Consider the following 8,503-nt stretch of genomic DNA (forward strand, 5'->3'; position numbering starts at 1 on the left):
TTCAATCTAGACTAGGAGTTCAGTTAGGTAGTAGTATAAGTCCTAAGTTGAGTGGGTTTGTACAAGGTGTTGTATAAATCAAAGTCTTCTAGTGAAAGCTACCCAAGGTGGTAGAAGGGATGACGTAGGAGCAGTTGCAGTCTCCGAACATCCATAAACATATCTTGTGTAATTAAATATTTAACTATTGTTTTCAAACCGATTTGATCAGTTCGAGCTGTTATCAGTTCAGTTCTCATCATAACTGAACTGAAATATGCAAGAACTAATCCCTCTTATTTCAGTTATTCAGTTTACACAAGTTAAAAGATTTAAACCGATTAGCTTTCTTAACGAAGGATTATTTCGAGTATTTTTCGCTTGGTTTAAAACCAAACTCGATCTAATTTATCTGTGTTTACATTCTTAGAACATGAGTTATTGCATCTCATTGAGAATATTGTGTTTGAAGCACACTCGCATGTTCCCAGAACCGATCCATCACACAATATATGATCATGATGTCACTGTGAAAACCATTATCCTCAATCATTTGATTCATTCAAACAAGTTGTGAGCAGCAACTCGCATCTGCTATATACTCAGACTCAGCGGTAGATAGAGACACACAATTTGCTTCTAACTGTACCAAGACACAAGGTTATTCCCTATGTAGAAAACACCCACCCGATGTCCTCTTCTTATCATCTAGGTCTCCGGCCCAGTCTGTGACGAACCGTATCTCATAATACTAATACTTTAACATTTTCGAAAAATATTAAAGTTTTCTTATCAAATACTTTATAAAAATTATTGTTCTTAAAATATATTAACGGTCACCACTCATACTAAAATAAAATTAATATTAAAACTACATCATTTAAAATAAATCATCAACATCCAATTAATCATAAAATCCAAAAAAATACCAATTTAATTTAAAATCCACAAAAATACCAAATAAATAATCAACATCCAATTAATCATAAAATCCAAAATTATAAATTTAATTTGCTTATCACCAATCCTAATAAATCAAACGTCAGAATAAATAGTTTAAAAACATGCGTAATAATATAACTTAAACTACAAGGTCTTCGGGTTTGCACTGCCACTGGCTCGAGCCTGCTCACTGGTCACCATCTCCCGTCTTCTCAACTGCATCGATCAATTCTAGTGAGTCTAAAGACTCAGCATGTATAAATCGGGATTAACGAGTAATACGCAATAAAAATCCATGCAATTTAAACTTAGCTTGTACATAAACTATTATAGGCACAAATATGTCTATCGTGAATATCTTGAATAAACAATTTCATAAAAATCATAAAGTCATATTTTCATACTTGTTATGCATAATCATAAACATAAATAATTTTGCGTAGAGTTCTGTTCAATGCAAGTGGCCCATACATATAAATCGTTTGATCAAACTAAATCACAGTACTGGGCCGGCACACCACAGCCTTTGGACTGGATGTCCGCTCCCTAACATATCATAATCCTCCGAAGAGGTTGGAGAGGTCCCCAGACATATTCTTCAACTTTCAAACCCGTAACATAATTTGACCACAAGACAAATCGCATAACTCAAAAATAATAATTTTGCACGTGATACATATTTTTCGAACATCGTGGACTTCGTTGGAACACCATGGACTTGCTGCCATAACCTTAAAATTTAACTAACTAAGCTTAGCACAAAATTGCCTAATGAAGTTTTTAACTCATAATATAAGGTGCTAATGGACCCTTAATAAAAAATAAAGGGATTAAAAGTGTTTTGGGCCCATTAAGCAATTAAATAATCTCATCAAGCCCAATAACAGTCCTGAAAAATATTTCGTAGGTACGTTTTTGAAAATATTGTCTGAACCCTCAAAAAGTCCACTGATTCGCTAATTTTGCGTACCGGCTAAAAATATAACCCGGCGAGTAAAAATATCCAACCAATGTCCATTTTCAAAAATCATACTTAAAACAGCTCATATTAAATAATTAATAATAATTATTCAATAAAAATATTTTCTAGAATATCCCCGGTCTCTCTTCCTCGTTCGAACGCGAAATGCAACTTAAAATCTTAATGAATGAAACTTTAAATAAACCTTGAATTAAAACACAAATTCATGAAATAAACATGCATTTAATGCATTAAAACAATTTATTAAAATACAAAGAAATTTAATTTACGTGCATGTGTTTTACGTGGATCTTCAAATTTTCTGGACGTTACAAATTTAGCCCTAAAAATGATAAAATTTATAAACCTTAAAAAAATATTATTTTCTTGACTTAAAATAAAAATATAACTTAAATTCTTTAACATCTTAATAGTCTCCGATCTTCTTCCTCCGGTTCAACATCGTAGATTCTTCTGAAATCTGAGACTTGAGAAACATTTTAAATTTGCTTAATAAATTATATATGTATGCATTTAAAATAATTTGACACTTAGCATGCATTACTTATATTATTAAATAAATTAATTAATTAATTCAATCATGCATGTGGTTTACGTGTACTAGTTTTGGGCACTACACAGTCAGCATCAGAAAAACCTACCAAATTTGTATTCGTCTCTTGTGTGTACCACAATCCTAACTCTAGTGTACCTGAAATGTATCTAAGTATGTGTTTCAGCCTTTATGTGTGATATTTTTGGATTTTCTTGATACCTAGCATACAAGCAAACACTAAACATAATATTGTGGCGTGTAGCAGTTAAGTACAAAAAACTACCGATGATGTTGCGGTACATGATGTTGTCAACACTGTCGGCAACATCATCTGTAGACAGTTTTTCACTTGATCCCATAAGAGTTTTCATATGCATAGAATTATCATTTGAGAAATTTTTAACCAAGTTCTTAGCATACTTGGATTGACACATAAATATACTATAATGCAATTGTTTAAATTGCAATCCAATGAATAAATTTAACTCTCCTACCATGCTCATTTCAAATTACGATGATATGCACTCAACAAAGTTATCAACAAGCTTTTGTGATAAAGCATCGAAGATAATGTCATCTACATAAACTTGGCAAATCAAAATTGACGAATCAAGAGTTATTGTAGTCTTGGAATAAGAGATATTAGCGGATTGTGAGGTTATGGCCAACAATCGAAACTGTGTAAGGAGTTTCCATTAGGCAATAGATAAGTCCTAGTAAAAATGAGTTTGTACAATTGATTGTATAAAGCAATTCTTCTAGTGAATCCTTCTTAAGTTGAAGAAGGCGTGCGTAGGAGTTGTTGATCTCAGAACATCCATAAAAAAATTGTATCTTTCCTTTATTTCATTTAATTATTGTTGTTGTTTTGAGATGCACATTTAATGCATTTTATGTGTTATTTCAAATGTCAAAATATTATATACAATGTGTTTGATAAAATATGTCAACCAAAATATTTTTATATATTCTATTTGCTTTCAAAAAGATTAGTTCGGACGTTATCTATGTTAAACAGATGCTGCAAGATCGAGCTGGAGGACACATATACATCAAACGACTAGATTTGAGCTTTATGGTATGTTGGTCATATCATTATGATCGATTATTGAAATGGAACGACTCACTATGAGTTTCAAAGATAAGAAATTTATATACAAATTATCTTCCAAAGTAGAATTCTGAATCATAGCTTAAAAAGCTGATAAATCATGATGAATTTTCTGGTTCTACAACACGGATACAGCTATCGATTAGACATGAGCAGTTCTGGAATTTCGATCATATCGCTCTCATACAAATTTGATATTGAGTGATTATTAATTATATGAAAATCTAAGAGAAAGGGATACAACTTTCATGTTCATCACTTTCTCGAAAATCGATGAATCAAAATTTATAATCAAGAGAAGAGACCAGCTAGACTTGAAACAACTTACATATAGTCTGGTATTTCAAGTGAAACGTCTGCTATTCGTTTTCTTAAAACGTGCTAGATTTTTTTTTTTAAAACCTCACTTAGCATCAGCCGAACCAAAAAATATTTTTGACATCATTTTAAAAATAAACATCCAACTGTCATTTAAAAATCCAAAGGAAAATATTTTAAAGCATAATATCGTCAAACATTTTACCAACCTAAAAACATTATTTGAAAAGTATAGCTCATACTATAACCTCTCAAAAATATCTCATAACATAAATAAAAGACGTAAAAATATCTTTAACATTACTTAAAATCATAATTAATAACTAGTGCGGAAAACTAGCGTCGGTCCTCGGGTTATGTGCACCTCCAATTCAGTCAGATCAATCATCAAGACCTCCATTAACATATTATCATAATCACCTGCATCAATCACACTTAGTGAGTCTAAAGACTCAACACATCATATTCTTGATAACGAGTAATACGTAATACAGTTAACATATAACAGTGAAAAATACTTGTACTTAACATATAAACATTCTCGTAAACATTTTCATGATGCATAAAAACATTTTCATAAAAACATAAACATACTCATATTCATAGTCGTATTCATATTCATATGCATATCCATATTCATATCCATATTCATATTCGTATTCATGTTCATGTTCGTGTTTGTTGAATTCAGATCGTGACTGTTACTCGTATTCTTAAACGTATTGGGCGATGGATCCATCTAAAGAAACCACAGTACTGGGCGGCGGGGACACCAGCAACACTCTCACCGGTCAACTGGGCCTTGGCCAACGTATTAACATATTCGTATTCGTATCACGTATTCGTATTCGTATCCGTATCCAAGGAAACACGATCGTCGGGCTCCCACTGGGACCATAACCCTCACGATATTTCCAACATGTAGTAGTCGCAATCCCTTCACGTCCTTCAACATGTTATCATCACTTAATAAAAACATGCATAATATCATTTTTATTTTGAAACCAAGCATGCAACATATATTTTAAATGGCCAATTTAAATCATAAAAAATCATAGACATTTAAAAATCACAACTTAACATATTAAAAATCATAAACATCCATGAACATTTTAAAAATCATATTTCAAAATATAAAAATTCTTAAACATGTGAAATAATAATATTAGCATATAAAACATCAAATAGGGCACTGCCATGACGTTTACTAATTTTTAGGTGTAAAAAGACCGTTTTACCCCTGGACGTAAAATTTCACGTTTTTGACTTTTTCTTAATTCCATTGACTCTAACATGTCCCAAATAATTATTTAAGCCTACGTGAATTTTCTCATATTTTTATTTAGCATAATTCGACGACTTTTAAATTAATCTTTAAATATAACGTATTAATGCGTTTTAATCCCGAATTAACCAAACCTTAATATAAAATTCCCAAATTAAAAAATTAGACTTTTAATAATTATTTAAGCTTAAACTTAATTTTTCAAAACTTTATAAAGCTTAAAACTAGGCTTTTCAATTAACTCGTTAATTAGCGTTTCGTGCGGCGATAAAATCCCGAATAAATCCAAAATTCGTTATTTTGATCCCAAATTTTAAACACAGCATTTTTATGATTTATTCTACCCTTCCAAGTCATGAGCCACCCCCGTGGACCCATGGATTCAAATTTCCTTCTTTAATTTTCGTTTTTGACACTTAATCAAACCACCCTAGCCAACTCCTAATTTACTCGAGCCACGCCCGAGCCACCTTGAGCCAAAACCTAGCCAACCCATATAGGGACCCTACTGACCAAGACCAGCCCAATAACATGAACCTAACCCGCTCAAAAAACCTGCTGAACTACAGACCAGATTGCATGTGCATGTGCGTGAGTGCTTTCTAGCTTATCTAGGACTCCTAGTTGCATTAGGACTCTACCAGCCCTTAACCACAGACCACCCATGATCCTAACCTCCCTTGGACCACGTCCAGACCATCCCAAAGCCTGGAACCCAGCAGCGAAGCTTCTGAATCCAAGGAACAACCTGAGCGTCTTCCATGCCCACTCAAGGCTCCATCTTCTTTTTTTTTTTTCTCACGCCTGCAGCGACCCAGCCGCACAGCCCTTGGCCCAGCCCTTAAGCACCATCCTAGGACCCTAAAGATTCGACCTAGCCCAGCCCAGAACCCCCAGGCCAAGCCCCTTCTTCCCTGCACAACAGCACCCCTGCGCTGCCTCATTGATGCTCTCGGGTGGAATCCTTCTTGGCAAGGACTCCTCCCAGCCCCTGGTCTCGAGTCCTAGCGTGGCTAGGACTCTAACCCTGACCCATAACAGACCCTAGCCATGCCCTGGTCCCAACCGAACCAAAGCCAAGTCCTGCAACTCATAAAACCGAGACCCTCAACCTCATGACAGAAAAGTGCTTCCAGCTTTTGTGTTTCTGATTTGTGCAGTGTTTTCGGTTGAGTTTTATGACCCTAAACTTGTGTAAATTCATGCTTGATCAAGTCCTAATCATGGCAGCCCTTTTAAACACATAAAAACATGATTTTGGAAATTAAAAACACCAATTTAGAACACATAATCATGTATTTACGAAAATTTAACTTGTGTGCCATGTTTTTCTTTAAAAATCATGCATAAACAAATACTATGGTGTGATGATGAGTAAAAGGAGAATATGGCGTGCCTTTGCATTTTTAACGCACAAATATCCGTTGACGAAGCGAAGAACGGCGACGAGAAACGACGGCTTGAAAAATCTATCAAACTTGATGCTTTTTCCTTCCACTTTTGATGTGTGTACCGTGTGTTTATGCTGGTAGGGGAGAGTTTTAATTGTTTAAAAGTGTGTGGCCGTGTGTAGTGTTTTGGGAGAAAGAATTTGAATTGAAAAGGGGCGTGGGGCGTGAGTTTCCTTGAGGTTTGGGAAGGGTTTAACATAATTAAATACTAAATAATTCACTAATTTGGACTTAGGCCTATCAAGCTAACAAATTAGGCCCATTAGTCTTAATTAGGATATTAAAAATAATTTTGCTTAATAAAATTTGTGAATTTATTAGCCGGGTTGCCAAAACGTTTATATTTTTGTTGAAAATCCAACACCGATAAAATTACGTCCCGGCGTATGAAATCACCTCAAAACCTCATATTTTCAAAAATAAGAAAAAGCATCACCCTTAATTAAAAACAATTAACCAATAAAAATATTTTCTATTTTTCAGTCATCGGTCTCCGTTCCTCGATCGCAACTCGAATAACCTTTAAAAATATATTTTAATGCAACCATGTTGAAAAATATATTTTAAACATGCAATTATGCACAACATAATTAATTAATGCAATTAAAACATTTAATTAAAATACAAGAGAATTTAATAATTGCATGCATGTGGTTTACGTGGACCTTAAAATTTTCGGGGCATTACATCAAGTCTCTCTCATATTAATTTGAAATTGAGTGAATTTTTTATTTTTTTGGAAAATAAGAGAAATGACTATAACTTTCATGTTCATCACTATGTCCAGAAATCGACGAATCAAGAGTTATTGTAGTCTTGACATAAGAGATATTAAACATTATGCGGATTGTGAGGTTATGGCCAACAATCGAAACTGTGCAAAGAGTTTCCATTAGGCAATAGATAAGTCCTAGTAAAAATGAGCTTGTACAATTGATTGTGTAAAGCAATGTCTTCTAGTGAATCTTTCTTAAGTTGAAGAAGGTGTGACGTAGGAGTTGTTGATCTCGGAACATCCATAAAAAAAATTGTATCTTTCCTTTATTTCATTTAATTATTGTTGTTGTTTTGAGATGCACATTTAATGCATTTTATGTGTTATTTCAAATGTCAAAATATTATATACAATGTGTTTGATAAAATATGAACCAAAATATTTTTATATATTCTATTTGCTTTCAAAAAGATTAGTTCGGACGTTATCTATGTTAAACAGATGCTGCAAGATCGAGCTGGAGGACACATATACATCAAACGACTAGATTTGAGCTTTATGGTATGTTGGTCATATCATTATGATCGATTATTGAAATGGAACGACTCACTATGAGTTTCAAAGATAAGAAATTTATATACAAATTATCTTCCAAAGTAGAATTCTGAATCATAGCTTAAAAAACTGATAAATCATGATGAATTTTCTGGTTCTACAACACGGATACAGCTATCGACTAGACATGAGCAGTTCTGGAATTTCGATCATATCGCTCTCATACAAATTTGATATTGAGTGATTATTAATTATATGAAAATCTAAGAGAAAGGGATACAACTTTCATGTTCATCACTTTCTCAAAAATCGATGAATCAAAATTATAATCAAGAGAAGAGACCAGCTAGACTTGAAACAACTTACATATAGTCTGGTATTTCAAGTCTCTCTCATATTAATTTGAAATTGAGTAATTTTTGTTTTTTTTTGGAAAATAAGAGGAATGAATATATCTTTCATGTTCATCACTTTGTCTAGAAATCGACGAATCAAGAGTTATTGTCGTCTTGACATAAGAGATATTAAATATTATGCGGATTGTGAGGTTATGGCCAACAATCGAAAATGTGTTAGGAGTTTCCATTAGGCAATAGATAAGTCCTAGTAAAAATGAGTTTGTACAATTGA

The sequence above is a fragment of the Primulina tabacum genome, chromosome 17, assembly GCF_025594145.1.
Source record: "Primulina tabacum isolate GXHZ01 chromosome 17, ASM2559414v2, whole genome shotgun sequence".
Taxonomy (NCBI): domain Eukaryota; kingdom Viridiplantae; phylum Streptophyta; class Magnoliopsida; order Lamiales; family Gesneriaceae; genus Primulina; species Primulina tabacum.